Source organism: Chrysochloris asiatica, unplaced genomic scaffold, assembly GCF_000296735.1.
Source record: "Chrysochloris asiatica unplaced genomic scaffold, ChrAsi1.0 scaffold00003, whole genome shotgun sequence".
In the NCBI taxonomy this organism is placed as follows: Eukaryota; Metazoa; Chordata; class Mammalia; order Afrosoricida; family Chrysochloridae; genus Chrysochloris; species Chrysochloris asiatica.
The window spans coordinates 8,024,667-8,041,380 of NW_006408521.1; the positions used below are offsets into that span (position 1 = coordinate 8,024,667).

At 37.5% G+C, this 16,714-nt stretch overlaps 1 pseudogene; it reads right to left on the reverse strand.

Annotated features, from left to right (window-relative positions):
• The window catches only part of LOC102833045, a 31,085-nt pseudogene that overhangs the window by 1,508 nt on the left and 12,863 nt on the right, over nt 1-16,714 (reverse strand).

The following is a 16,714-nucleotide window of genomic DNA, read 5'->3' on the forward strand; positions in this document are numbered from 1 at the left end:
TTGATGGGAAAAATGAGAAAGAAAAAAATGGGAATTGCTAAAGGTCTATTTGAACCATAATGTAAACATTTATGTTGTTGCTATTGTTGTTGTTAAGTGCCTTCAAGTAGGTTCCATCTCATAGGAATCCTGTATAGGGTTTCTGAGACTGTAAATCTTTACGGGAGCGGAAAGTCTCATCTTTCTCCTATGGAACAGCTGGTAGTTTCTAGCTGCTGACCTTGAGTTTAGCAGCCCAATTCATAACCACTACGCTACTAGAGCTCCTTAGCATTTACACTGTTATCACTATGAAAACAAACTAGCAAGTTGGGTCAAATGATGTGTTTCAATTACAGTTCCATATTTATAAATCTATTTCACACCTGCTGGACCAATCAAAAGAGACTATTTCCAGTGGCAGTGTTTAATATATATGTATTTTTTCTTTTTAGGCTTCATCAATTGTTGTTAACTGCCATCAAGCCCATTCTGAGTTACAGCAACCAAAAATTCAAGTACATAACTGCTCAATAGGATTTTCTTGGCTGTAATTTGTACTGTTTGTCACACTGTGGTAGCTTTTGTGTTGCTGTGATTCTGGAAGCTATATCACTGGTATTTTGAATGCCAGCAGGGTGGGTCATCCATGATGGACAGGTTTCAGGTGAACTTCCAGACTAAGATAGACTCAGAAGAAGGAAAGAAGTCCTACTTCCAAATATTTAGCCATTAAATGTCTTAGGAATAGCATTTATACACTGTCAGATAGCACAGAATATGGAATGTTGAAACACGACAAGTAGCACAAGAATATCATCAGCTATAGTGTCAAAAGACAAACCCCTCAGGTTGGAAGGCATTCAAAATACATCTGGGGAGGAGCTGCCTCCTCAAAATAGAACTGACAGTGATGATGCAAATAGAGTAAAGCTTTCAGAACCTTCATTTGTTCATGGAGCACTACTCAGAATGAGGAGCAGCAGCTGCAAACATCCACTGATAATTGGAACAGGAATGTATGTTGTATGACTCTAGGAAAATTGAAAGTTGTGAAAAATGAAATGGAATGCATAAACATCACTATCCTAGGCATTAGTGAGCTGAACTGGACTGGTATTGGTCTTTTTAAATTTGATGATCACATGGTTTACTATGCCAGAAATAACAAATTGAAAAGAAATGTGTCACATTCATCTTCAAAAAGAACATTAGCCTGATGTATAATGCTGTCTGTGATAAGATAATATCCATTCACCTACAAGGAAGACCAGTGAATTCAACTATTATTCAAATTTTGTAGTGTCAACAGTGTGGGCAGAGGTGAGCAGAGGTGCATTGTTATACAAGATCACAAGGTCCTCTGTGTTGAATCCAAAGTTCAGGTTCAGCTATTCAGTGAGCATTGCTCTGTTAACAGCTGAACCTCTTTTCTGAAAGTGGTACAATACTGGCTCTTGAGAATCCCACAAAACTGTAAATATCAATTTTCTGCCCGATGGTTAACTTTCAAACTTTTTCTTGGTCAGCAGTTGAGGATGTTTCCATTCTATAGGCTGCTGCTTGCTCTCAGGCTCCTTCTTTATCAGTTGTTTTGCTTTTTTTCTTGAATGTCTATCCTATTTGAATCAACAATTTCTTGTCCTTCAAGTTGCTTATGATAGTGGGTGGTGGCGTGTGTCTTAGAGTAGGTTCCAACTCATAGCAACTCTGTTTCAGGTTTCTGAGACTGGAAATCTTTAAAGGAGTAGAATGCCTCATCTTTCTCCTTACCAGGAACAGCTGGTGAATTTGAACCACTGACCTTGCAGTTAGCAGCCCAACCTGTAACCCAGTATACCACCGGAACGCCTTTAAAGTTTCTTAATGCTTTCATTTAATTTACTGGATAATTATTTTTGTCATGCACTATTTTATTCCCCTCAAACCACGTATTTTATTAATCATTTCACATATCTGTTTTCTCTTCAGAACTTTCCTTCAGAACACTCCCTCCCCGGGTTGCCATCAATTTGTTGTCATTAGCCTTCTGCAAAGTTTTTATGTAAGAAATTCCTATTAATGAACTCTACTGCCTTTGCACCAATTCTGACACTTACCGACTATATGGACTCCATAGTGATTCAGGGACTGCACATATGTACAGGAGCAGACACACTCACCCATTTCTTGTTGAGCAGCTGAGAGGTTTCAACAGTTGGCCTTGTGGTTAGCAGCCCAATGCTTATCTCACTGTGCCACAGTATAGCCAACTGAATTTCACAAAAGAGGAAAGGCAGTTCAGTAGTGAAACAATAGTCTTTTAAATGAGATGTTGTTACTGTTAAGCGCAGTCGAGTTGGTTCTGATTCATTGTGGCCCTGTATAGGGTGAATGAGGAGCAGATGGTGGGTTTGAACTGCCAACCTTGTTTGCAGTCCAGTGCTGATCCTATGCAGACATACCAGGAATCCTTAAATGAGGTACACAGGCCAAAAAAGAAAAAAAGGATCTGGACACTGACCTTCTGCCTTTTAACAAAATCACCTCAAAATGATCATAGACCTGACTGTAAAATGAAAAAAAAAAAATTATAAAGATTCTAGCAGATAAAATAAAACAAAATCCAGATGGCCTATGTTTGGTGAGGATTTTTCGAAATACAATCAGTGAAAGAAAAAAATTAGTAAAGTAGACTTTATTAAAATGAAAACTTCCGCTCCATAAAAACTATTGTCAAGAGAATCTCTATGGTTTCAACTGTGTTACCCCTCCCTGCAAAAATATATTCTATTAATCCTAACCCCTATGATTGTTGTTGTTGTTGTTAAGTGCTGTCGAGTCAGTTCCGACCCATAGCGACCCTGTATAGAGTTGCCGAGGAGACGCTGGTGAGCTTGAACCGTCAATCTTTCAGTTGAAATGGCTTTGCAGTCTGGAGGATTAACACACAACGCCACACCAGAACTTCACCGCCATGATTATACTCCATTTAAGAATGAATTTTCTTTGTTACAGCAAAGAGGCAGTACTATTTAAGGTGTTTTAAGTAAATCTTTTTTTAGATAGAAAAGAGATTAAATCAGCAAGCAAAGACAGGAAAAGAGAGATACCTAGCCAAGTGAAGATTTACCAGGTACAGAAGTTCCAAATTTATAAGGACCTTCACCTCTAGCTGGCACCCTGAATTCGGACTTTTAGCCTCCTAAGAAGGAGTCCTGGTGTGGCGCTATGGGTTAATGCGGCAAACTGCAAAGCCGTTTGAACTGCAAGGTCAGCAGTTCAAGATCACCAGCTTCTCCTAGAAAACCCTATACAGGGTCGCTATGGGTTGGAACCGACTCGACGACACTTAACAACAACAACAACTGTAAGAAAGCAAAGGTCTGTTTGTTAAAGCTACCCACTTGTAGTATGTCCTGGTGTGGCGCTGCAGGATGAGCGCGGGACTGCAAGGTCAGCTTGAACCACAAGGTCAGTGGTTCAAACCCACCAAGTGCTCCTCAGAAACCTTACACAGGGTCAGAACCAAATAGATTGCACTTAACAACAATGTATCTATAGGATCACTGATTCTATCAAATCTGTCTTGGAAGAAGTACTCTGGAATGGCTGGGTGGCTGGACTTTATTTGTTTCTCATACTTCAGGAATGTTATCAGGAGGGATCAGCTCCTGGGGAAAGATAATCATGTTTGGTAAAGTAGATTTTCTGCAAAAAAGAGGAAGACGCCCAGTGAAATGGGGTGGTACAGTGACAGCAGCAAGTGGCTCAAACATAAATAACTACTGTGAGGAAAGCACAGGACTGAGCAATGGTTCTTCTGTTGTGCATAGGGTTGCTGTGAGTTGGCGCCTACTCGACAGCACCTAACCAGAGCAATTGTAACAGAGGTATCATACTAACACAAGATGTCAGGAACAGGGGAAGCTGTGTGTAAGAAGAGAGAGTTTATGTACGAACTCTCTGTTCACTCTCTTATTTCTCTAAAACAGAGACCATTCATTACTTTTAAGAAAATTACCAGAGCTAAAACACTGATATCTTATAGTGATCATAAGCTTTTATATACGTAAAATAATTAAAATCTTAATAGAAAGCAGTGCAAATATATGAATAAATAATTCAAACAGAATAAATGCAAATGGAAGATAAATTATGAAAAATATTCATTTTTAGAAAAATAGCTAAAACTGACTTTTTTACATATTAGATTGAAAAACCTAAAAGAACATTGCCCTTTAGTCATGACATACTGGGGGAAACAGAAGCTTTTTTATGCAGTTTGTGCCACTGACCCATGGTATAAAATGTATGGCAGTTAGATGGCCAGTATTATCGAAGACTATATGAACGTGCATTTCTGTTGACCCGGAAATTTTATTTCTAGAAATTTAATCTGGGGGGGGGGGAATCAACCAATTATGCAAAGATGCATATATAAGGATAGTCAATACCACAATGTTTGTAATAAAATGAAAACAACCTGAGTATCTAAAAACTGTTTGGATTCATGTTGTATTCATATAAGCTATGTGACGGGACTGACTCCTAAGCACATAACCACCACCAAGATGTTGTTAAGTGCCTTGAGTTGGCTCCGTCCCTTAGTGACCCTGTATAGGGTTTCCAAGGAACAACTGGTAAGGTTAAACTGCCTACCTTGTGGTTTAAACTGACTTTGCAGTCCAGCACATTAACCCACAGTGCCACACCAGGACTCCATCCACCAAGATAAACAAGTATTATTTTTATAAGTGATGGGGAAAAGAGAGTTGCTGTTTTGATTTCTTCTATTTAAAGAATAGTTTTACTATATACTGTTTGCTGGGGTTGTTGTTAAGCGCTGTCAAATCAGTTCCGACTCATAGAGACCCTATAATAAGGTTTGTGCGTACTATGTGTTGAACTTGAACCTCCAACCTTGCTGTTCAAACTGACCTTGCGGGCCAGCACGTTAACCAACAGGGCCACGCTTCTAGATTTTTCTTTTCTATCTATTACCTCTTGCCAGTTAAAGACCATCAGAAAACAGGTTTCCAATTAATATGGTATGGGATAAACTTGCCTTTGCCATAATAACTTCAATTTAGTTCACTTTTCATACTGGCTTGCATTTTAGAGTCAACCACAGTACATCTGTTTCCCCCCACCCCATATGTTAGTTTCTTTCTGAGGTATCATATCTTCTAATTATTTAAAGACATGGAGTCAATCTTTAGCTGGACAAAATGTTATTTACATCATAGAGAATGATATTTTATAGTATACTGTATCAGGTATTTTTCCCACTGAATTTGACTATCAGACATAAATCATTCACACTCTACTCAGATATAAAGAATAGTCCATTTAATCAGACCAAATGACATGATTAAAACCACTGTTCAGGTCAAAAAGTGGAGGTTGAGTACTTATCCAGATAATTTGATTACTATAAACAGTCAACTTTGCCTGAATTATCTGGATAATTGCCTCACCTCTCCATTTTACATAGCCTAAGGTTCTAGGTTTATTTTTGCGTCCTACAGACCACTTTCTGCAATGATCAGCAATCAGGGAAAATCAGATTATCACTCTGTTTAACCTTCCTGTGCCTTGGGTAATTAAGTCAACAAATTAGTTAAAGGCTCCAATGCGGAAGGGGATTGGTAGACTGTGGTCAAGACACGTATTTATGAATTTTCCCTTAAGCTGCTTTTCTTGAGGAAGCATTGATAAGAAACATATGATCTCAATTATCATTAACTCTCTGTGGTTTCCGTGTTTGGGAGCTTGAACTAGACAGCAGAAGGCCTAGGACCCCCTTCGATGTGTGCCTTCGCAGTATACTGCCAGTCAGTCTACATTTTTCATATTGTCATCTCATATTGAAAAAGGGGTCTTAAATCATTCTTCACACACTTATTACAGACTCAGGGGTGATACTACTTATACGACTGCTTTTAGTTTTGCTTTAGGTCCCAAATATCTTCTAAGTCAACCAAGTATATTTCTTTAAAGTAATTCTTAAACAAAGAACACATTATTTTTTAAAAGTCTCTTGAGGTCACAGGAAGAATATGTGGACATGAAAACAGCTTCTATCATAACACAAACAAATGCAAGTTTAACAAAAATTATCATTGTTATTGCTTGAAATTGATCCTATAAAAAAGAAAGTTAATTTAAATAATTTTAAAGTTCTATTTCTGACCAGAATTAAATTATTCATCTACATACACATCATGTTGAGTCATTCAAAATCATCTTAAACATCCTATTTGTGACCATAAGTAAATTATTTTCTTATTTATGTACATGTTTGCTGCAACATAAGTAAGAAAAAAATAAATGAATGTTGTCACTGTGCTATGTACATCTAAATTCAATAGTAAAGTGACATCCTGTTAAAAAAAAAAAAAGCAACAATAAAATAAATAACTGTACTTATCAATACATTGTTTTCATGAAAGAATAATTATCTACTATTCTCTAATGCTGAGATCAATATAACTCCCAAGGCCACAGAAAAAGCTGGGTAAATAATTTGTGTTTATGACCATGGGGCTTTGAGATTACAGCAACACTATTAGCATTTTGGAGTCCTGGTGTGATGATGTGGATTAATGCACTGTACTGCAAAGTCAGTTTGAACCACAAATTCAACAGTTCAAGATCACCAGCTGCTCCTCGGAAACCATTTACGGGGTCACTATGGGTTGGAACCAACTCGACAGCAATTGACAACAAAAACATTAGCATTTTATTTTGAAACATTGTTATACAAACGTTTAGTATCAAAATTTATTGATCATTACTGATGATTGGAATGCAAAGTTTGGGAGCAAAGAGGAAGGATCAGTAGTTGGAAAATATGGCCTTGGGGATGCTACAGAATGCATGATAGAATTCTGAAAAACCAATGATTTCTTCATTTCAAATACCTTCTTTAGACAGTGTAAGAAACCTCACCAGATGGGACAGAAATCAAATTGACTACATCTGCGGGAAGAGACGATGGAAAAGCTCCATATCATCAGTCAAAACAAGGCCAGGGGCAGACTGTGAAACAGACCATCAATTACACAGATGCAAATTCAAACTGAGGCTGAAGAAAACTAAAACAAGTCCACGAGAGTCAAAATATAACCTTGAATATATCCCACCTGAATTTAGAGATCATCTGAAGAACAGATTTCATACATTAAACACTAAAGACTGAAGACCAGAAGAGTTGTGGGATGACATCAAGAACATCACACATGAACAAAGCAAAAACTCATTGAGAAGACAAGAAATAAGGAAAAGGTCAAAATGGATGTCAGAAGAGACACTGAAACTTGCTCTTCAACGTAGAGATGCTAAAGCAAATGGAAGAAATGAGGAGGTCCAAGACCTGAACAGAAAGTTTCAAAGATCAGCTCGAGAAGATAAAGCCAAATATTACAACAAAATGTGTAAAAATCTGGAGTCAGAAAACAAAAAAGGAAGAAAACACGCAGCATTTCTCAAGCTGGGGGAACTGAAGAAAAAATTCAAGCCTCAACTTTCATTATTGAATGATTCTTTAGGCAAATTATTGAATGATGCAGAAAGCACCAAAAGAAGATGGAAGGAATACACAGAGTCACTGTACCAAAAGGAAATGGTTCATGTTCAACCATTTCAAGAGGTAGTATATGATCAAGACCCAATGATACTGAAGGAGGAAGTGCATTGAAGGAATTGGCAAAGAAGAAGGCACCAGGAATTGATGGAATAAAAATTGAAATCTTTCAAGAAAGTGAGGCGGCACAGGAGGCACTCACTCATCTATGCCAAGAAATTTGGAAGACAACTATTTGGCTGACTGGAAGAGATCCATATTTGTACCCATTCCAAAGAAAGGTGACCCAATGGCATGCAGAAATTATCGGACAATCTCTTTAATACCCCATGCGAGTAAAGTTTTGCTAAAGGTAATACAGAAACAGCTACAATCATACATTGACAGATAACTTCCAGAGGTTCAAGCCAGATTCAGAAGAGGCCGTGGAATGAGGGATATCATTGCTGATGTCCGATGGATCTTGGCTGAAAGCAGAGAATATCAGAAAGATGTTTACCTGTGCTTTACTGACTATGCAAAGGCTTTCAATTGTGTGGATCATGACAAGCTATGGACAACATTGAGAAGTATGAGTATTCTGGAACACTTAATTGTGATCATGAGGAATCTGTACCTAGACCAAGAAGCAGTTCTTCGAACAGAACATGGGAACACTGAATGTTTTAAAATATAAAAAGGTGTGTGACAAGGTTGTATTCTTTCACCATACTTATTCAACTTGAATGCTGAGCAAATAATCCGAGAAACTGGATTATATAAAGAAAAATGTGACATCAGGATTGGAGGAAGACTCATTAACAACCTGTAATATGCACATGATACAACCTTTCTAGCTGAAAGTGAAGAGGATTTAAAACATTTATTGATGAAGATCAAAGAGCACAACCTTTGGTATGGATTACATCTTAATGTAAAGAAAGCAAAAATCCTCACCACTGGACCAAGAAACAACATTCTTATCACAGAGAAAAATTTGAAGTTGTCAAGGACTTCATTCTTCTTGGATCAACTATCAACACTCACAGAAGCAGCAGTCAAGAAATCAAACGATATATTGCATCAGGCAAATCTGTGGCACAAGACCTTTTTAATGTGTTGAAGAGCAAAGATGTTGGCTTGACGACTAAGGTGCGCCTGACCCAAGCCATGGTATTTTCAATAACTTCATATGCATGCGAAAGCTGGACAGTGAATAAGGAAGATCGCAGAAGAATTAATGCTTTTGAGTTATGGTGTTGGAAGAGAGTATTGAAAGTGTCATGGGCTGCAAAAAGAATCAATAGATCCATTTTGGAAGAAGTGCAGCCAGAGTGTTCCTTGGAGGCCAAGACGGCCAAACTTCATCTCTCATACTTTGGACATATTGTCAGGAGGGACCAGCTGCTGAAGAAGGATATCATGTTTGGTACGTGGAGGGTCAGAGAAAAAGAGGAAGACCCCAATGAGATGGATTGGCCAAGTGGCAGCATTGATGGACTCAAGCATGGCAACCGTAGTGAGTTTGGCCCAGGATCAGGCAGTGTTTTATTCTGCTGTGCATAAGGTCGCTATGGGTCGGTACCAACTCAATGGCACCTAACAACAAAAACAACATATAAGCATTAAGAGTTTGAAACCAAGAATTTTTTAGGAATTCAATCACATTATTACATGAAGAGACTAACTATAAAATAGTTGACAATGGTGACATTATTCCTATTATCAATTGATAATAGTGTTTACTTTGACTGTTATTAAACTCAGGTAAAAATTTTAATTAAAATTAATTTATTAAAATTGGCCCTTGTTGTTGTTAAGTAACATCAAGTCGATTCCGACTCTTAGCAATACTGTATAGGGTTTCTGAGAAGCAACTGGTGGGTTTGAACCACTGACCTTGAGGCTGACACCAACCTTGAGGTCACTTGCTTTTCCTACGGTGCCACACCAGAACTCCAATGGACCCATGTTGCTGTTAAGTGCCACTGAGTTGGTTCCAACTCATTGGAACCCTGTGTAGGGTTTCCAAGGAGCAACTATTGGGTTGAACCTCAGACCTTGTGGTTTCAAACTGACCATGTGGTCCAGTGTATTGTCCTACAATGAAAGACCAGGACTCTATTTGACCCCAGCAAGGGGAAATCCCGTTTTTCTCCAGGGGTGGGGAAAAGGTTTCAATACTAACTAAAGGTTTCAGTACTAACGGCATCTTCTTGTATTCTTTAAAGACACATAAATTGAAGACAAAAAGATGTGACAATATACTTTCATAAAGGTTATATCCTTGGAAGCCCTATAGGACAGTTTTACTTTGTACTATAAGGTCGCTATGGAGTGCTGGTGTGGCACTGTGGGCTAATGCATCAGACTGCAAAGTCATTTGAACTACAAAGTCAGTGGTTCAAGCTCACCAGCTGCTCCTTGGAAACCCTATGCAAGGTTGCTATTGGTCGGAATCGACTCGACGGCACTCAACAACAGCATAGGGTCGCTATGAGTTAGAATCGAACAATATCTATGGCATACATAATTTATTAATCTTACTTTGTAGGAGAAGTCCTGGTGTGGCGCTGTAGGAAAAGCACTGGACCACAAGGTTGATTTGAACTGTGAGATCAGCAGTTCAAATTCAACAGCAGCTGATTTGACAACACTTAACAATGCTCCTTGGAAACCCTATACTGGGTCGCTATGGGTTGGAATCGACTCAATGGCACTTAACAACAACAACAACAACAATAATTCTACAGGAATTAAAAGGAACTCTAGTGAAGTAGGAGTTAAGCATTCAGCTGCTAACCGGATCAGTGGTTTGAACCCACCAAACTCAGTGAAAGAAAGATGTAATGTAGTACAGCCTTGGAGACTCTCTGGGGCAATTCTACTCTGACAGGAGTACTTTCAGTTTTCTTGTGTACATGCAAAGAGCCCGATAAATTCCATGTGGTGACTTGAAGCTTTGTGGATAAGTAAAACGGAAGTGCTACAAAATCAGACAAACCTTTATTAAACAAAAGTATCAAAATGGGAACCTTTTGTTTCTCAACATATCCTCCATCTAGGTCTATATACAGCTACCGGTGGTGCTTCCATTTCTGAAGTATCTGTGGTCTTCAAGTTTTACATCAAAATGGAAGTTCTGGCATAATCAACGGACTCACATCATAGTTCTTTTTGATGTTCTTTAAGCGTTAGGAGCAAAGAGAAGTCTGAATGGGTAAGATCAGGGCTATAAGGTGAACATGGGACATACAGCCTTTGCCATCTTTGAAAATGGAGCAGGTACATTGTAATGATGAAGAAAATTTCCTCAGTGTAGCTGACCTGGACTTTTTGTTTTCCACCAATACAGTTTTCAATTTTCTTAAACTTGTTAATAAACTCCCAGGATTGCGCTGTGTACTTCAAGAAAATCTATCAAGTTTGCCCCTTTGAAATCTCAAAAATCAGTCACCATAAACTTCTAAGCTGACTTCTCCACCTTGAATTCATTTCTGAGGTCTTCCCTATGTTCATTAAAATGCTTGGTCCAAATAAAAACTATTGTTTTATGTGGGGCAGTGTTCACAAAACTTTGTTGCTCTGCTTAAATGATTTAGGAAGATATCCTCTTGAGTTTTGTTAAAACTTTTTAATTTTAGTCCTGACCTTAAATTTTTTTATTCAATGACATAAAAATTATTTTTTTAAAAAGCACTCTAATGGACTTCTGGATTCCTGGTGTAATGCTGTGGGATAAAGCACTGGTCCAAAGGGTTGGTTTGAGCCACAAGGTCAGCAGTTCAAACTCACCAGCTGCTCCTAGGAAACCCTAGAGAGGGTCACTATGAGTCAGAACCAACTTGATGGCACTTAACAACAACAACAACATATTATATACATTTTAAAAAATTAAAGATTTAAAAAAATTTTTTGTTCAATTAGGTTTTTACTTTTATGTGGTCATTCCTATGAATAAAGCCATATATGAAGCATTACCAATATGCTTGTTATTTGTGACTTAATTTTTTAAATTTATTTGTCCTGGTATTGAAAGGTTAAAATATTAAAGTAGTAACAACAGTTAAATTTCTTTTAGTTCCAATAAATATATTATTTTGGTACAAAGGTTGTGAAAATGATTTGTATTAATTTGGTAACCTAAAGACTGGTGATTAGAATGTGCCCTGCAGTACTGAAGAAGACTGATTTGAAGATCAGCATCTCTAAAGATTACAGCCCAGAAAATCCTATACAGCAGTTCTAGTCTGCACACATGAAGTCACCATGAGTTAGAACTGACTTGATGACAACTCACAGTAACAACAGGAAACCTTCAACAAAGTAGTAACTTATTTATTTTTTCCCAGCTAGATGCTGTGTATCTACTCCTTACATATTGGTATGCTTAAGTTTCAAAGACCAGGTTGTTATGTGAAAATAGGTGTTATGTGAAAAAGGAGGACGACCACCTCAGATCTCAGACTGGAAGATAACTGCATCACTGTGTAGCTACATGATTACATAACAACCCAATTACATCATCACAGAACTGTCAAACTACTGAGAATCATAGTGCAGCCAAGTTGACACGTAACATTTACCATCACAGCCTGCATTACTCTTGCCTACTCCTGGGCCTTTGTTACTGCCAAGTGTACATTGTTGATGTCCAAAATAGTTGGATGGCAAACGTTTCAGTACAGTCATATACGAAAAAAATTTCAGATAACAAGATAGTTGATAAATGAGGAGGAGTAGGTGTACAGACACAGAAAAATAATTCCCACCTCCAGTGAACTTATGTTCCAGAAATCAATTTAAAGAGTCAGAGTTGAAAACTTTGTTGGCTTTGTAAAACTTAAACTATTCAACCACAATTAAAATTTTTTGAGCTTAGTCAAAATCTCAGTTTTTATTATTTGGAGCAGTGTTTCCCTACAAAATGCACCACAGCTGGTCTTTGAGATGGCCTTATGGATGCATTGCACCACATGCTAATAGTAGCTAACAGCTGATGATGCTTTCCATAGGAAAAGTGGAAGGCGCTTCAGGGTTAAGCAAAGGGGTAAAGGTAACAAAAGAAGCAGAGAAAGAATTAATTCCACTGGCATAAGGAAGAAATTGATGAGCATATGGGAGACTTTTGCTTCCAAATCAACAAGTGTAAAACAAATAGAATCCCTGGTTCCCCCAAATAAAAGTCGTTTTGATTCCTTCCACTTCCTATGCTTCATAGGCTAATTATCTGGTTTCCATATATATGAGGTTAAGCTAAAAAAAAAGTAGTGTTATTAGTGATTCAGTACATATATGCATGGTTTTATTCTTTACTGTATTTACATGTATCTCTGTTATCATTGGAAGGCTGCAGACAAGTTTTCTCAATAATACACATGTTTTAGCTTCATTAAGGTGCCTTCAGAAAACCTCCAGTCATAGCAGTGGCTTCCAAGGGCATATGTTGGGCACAGACGTCAATTTAAGTGATAGTGACTGTTTCATGGGACTCCAAAGGGAGGAATCTTGATGAATAGAATGATCAAGGGAACTTATTATGAAGAAGTTTTCAGGACAATGAAAACTGCATTGGTGAGAAGAAGGCCAGTAAGATTGTGCCAAGGATTTTTTTCTTCATCACTATGATGTACCTGATTTCTCTTTGAGGGCAGGAAGGGCTGTCCTAGGAGTATTTCATTGAGAAGCCGGAGGGTATTCAACCTAATGCTCTGACCCTGCCCCTTCAGACATCTTTGTGTTTCACAAAACTCAAAGAACACTGAAAAGTCTCTTGAGAAAGTTCAAATTGCTGTTTTGATGATGCGTAAATAGAAGAGTGCAGAATTCTTCAGGGAAGGGTTGTTGTTGATAAGTGCCATGGAGTTGGTTCCAACTCATAGCAACCCTGTACAGGGTTTCCGAGGCTGTAAATCTTTACAGGAGCAGAAAGCCTCAACTTTCTCCCGCGGAACAGCTGGTAGTTTTGAACTGCTGAACTTGAGGTTAGCAGTCCGATTCGTAACCACTACGCAGCCAGAACCTTTAGAAGTTTATAGATCTAGATGGAGAATATGTTAATAAGAAACATTAGCCTCACATTATAATACTTTTGTTTAATAAAGGTTTCTATGATTTTGTAGTAATACTTTTTGATTCACCCTCATAGATACATATTGTTGTTGTTATTAAAATGTCTGATTCACCCTCATAGATACATATTGTTGTTGTTATTAAAGTGTCATTGAATTGGTTCTGACCTACAATATCCCTATACAAGGTTTCTGACGAGCAGCTGGTGAGCTTGAAACACCAACCCTACAGCTCAAACTGACTTCGCAGTCCAACGCATTATCCCACAGATTATACATATATATACACACAAATATTTGTTGTTTTTAAGAGCCATACAGTCTGTAATGCCTCATAGCAATCCTGTATAGGGTTTCCTAGGAGTGACTGGTGAGTTTGAAGTGCTGACCTTGTGGTTAGCTGTCTAGTGCTTGATTATACTACAGTGCCACACCAGGGTTCTCTCTCTCTCTCTGTGTATATGTATCTTTTCTTAAGATTTTACAATATATATGTTTATGTAGCGTAGTGGTTACAAATCGGGCTGTGAAGCTCAGGTTCAGCAGTTTGAAACTATCAGCTGTTCCGCAGGAGAAAGATGAGGTTTTCTGTTCCTGTAAAGATTTACAGCCTTGGAAACCCTGTACAGGGTCGGAATTGACTCCACAGCACATAACCACCACCACCAGGGCTCCTATTTATTATATATATATATGTGTGTATGTGTATGTGTATATGTATATGTATGTATATATGTATATGTATATATATGTATATATGTATATGTATATATGTATATGTATATATATGTATATGTGTATATATGTATATATGTATATATATGTATATGTATATATGTATGTGTATATATGTATATATGTGTATATATACGTATATGTATATATGTATATATATGTATGTGTATGTATATATATATACACACATACATATATATACATAAAATGATGGTTATATGCCATGGAGTTGGGACTGACTCATAGCGACCCTGTACAGGGTTTCTGAGGGTGCAAATCTTTATGGGAGCAGAAAGCCTCATCTTTTTTCCCATGGAACAGCTGGTAGTTTTGAACTACTGACCCTGAGGATAGCAGCCTGATTCGTAACCACTACACTACCATAGCTCCTTTTTGATTACATAACTCCTATTTAAATGTTTCTTCTCTCTGTTTCCCAGTATGTATGAGGAAATCAAGACTGATTTTCTTGGTATGTTTCCTGTGTTTATTCAGTTATAACACAATGGCAACCAGTTTTTCCTGCAGCATTACAATCTACTGAGTCTTTTTCCCTTATCAATCTGCTAGAGAAAAATAATTGCAAGAATGTTTGTTTTCAACATTCATACAAATAATAAGAAATTCTACCTTCTATATTGTCACAGAGAACAAAAAATATACCTATTGACCACAATCCTAATTACTTCATATTTCTTGAAAACCCAAATATAACAGCTGGGGGTCTGGTACAGAACCAGGCAGTGTTCCATTTTGTTGTGCATAGGGTTGCTATGAATGGGAGCTGACTCGATGGCACCTAATAACAAAAACTATTATTTTAATTATCATTCCCTTAAAAAAAAAGAATTAGTTGTGTAAACTCTAGGAAACACTGCCTGAGAAAGACTAACTAGGAAATTGGACTGTGTAATGAAGTGATGAGGTCTGACTGGAAGTACACCCAAATACTATGATTTATTTCCTCAAATAGTCTTCTTCTGCGGCATTAAAATATTTGTAAAGAAATAACCTTGTCACAATATAGATGTTAAATTTTAGAAAAGTCATAATCCAATTAGGCAAAGAGCCAAGACATCCAGAGAAACAAAGAGTTGAGCCAGTTATTCATGCGATGATCTTCCAATTAGGAGAATTTGTGTTTAAAGGCTGATTGGTCAACAGAGAGTCCCAATAATACACTGTTCATTTTACTTTTCCAAACCCATTTGGTTGATAAGTTCACAGATATTTGGAATTGTGATTTTTCTGTACCAAAAAGAGCAAATATCAATATGGGATATTTTTTCTAACAGTTATGACCAATCTAGATATATGTAGATCTCATGCCAGACAGATGTGAGTTTGAATCCCAAGTTTGCTATGGATGTACTGGTGGTGGTGGTGGTGGTGATTGTGTGCTACTGAATCAGTTCTGACTCACAGCAACCCTGTATAGAGCTTCTGAGACTATAAATCTTTACTGGAGCAGAAAGAATCATTGTTCTCCTGAAGAACAGCTAGTAGATTTGAATTATTGGTCTTGTGGTTAGCAGCCCAGCTCATAATCTACTGCATTACCAGGGCTCCTTGCTATGGGTGTTTGTTGTTGTTGTCAAGTGCTGTCTAGTTGGTTCCAACCCATAGCAACATTGTATAGGTCTTCCAAGGAGCAGCAGAAAGCTTGAAGTGCTGACCTAGTGGTTCAAACCAACTTTGCAGTCCAATGCATTAACCCACAGCACCACACCAAGACTCCTGCTATCGGTGTAGTATGTGTAAAATTGGGCATGTAAGCTTCACTGAGTCTTAGTTTCTCTATATGCAAGATAGCAATAATAATATCTCATATGCTTGGCTTAAAAACTCAAAGTTAATTTTATATTGGTGTGTTTCTAAATTTTGAGTGAATTATGTAATTGATAAGTGAATTTAATGTCATTTCTCCTGTTTTCTTAGAAAAACACACAAATAAATGATACAGTTTATAATCCCTAGTATACTAAAGTGAATGAAATTGTCATAACTAATTCATAGTACTTTTTAAAGGATTAACAACAAGGATTAAATGAGATAATATTTGAGATGCTCTTGCCACATTCCTTGCTTCACAAGGAGCACTTAAAAAATGTTAGCTACCTCAAATACTATCACTGCGACTACAACCTCCATCTGTCTTAGGTTTTTCATACGTGAAATAAGGAGACTAAGATACACTCTTTCTCAAAGAGCTTAAGTGAAATAACATATCTAAAGCACTTAGCACAGTGTTTGACATATGGTAAGCTCTCATTAAATGTTGGCTACTACTATTCACTCACCATTCATCTGTTAGTTTGTAGTACTGGTGGCTTGCATTTTGTTATGATTCTAAAAGCTATACCATAGGTATTTTAAATATTGG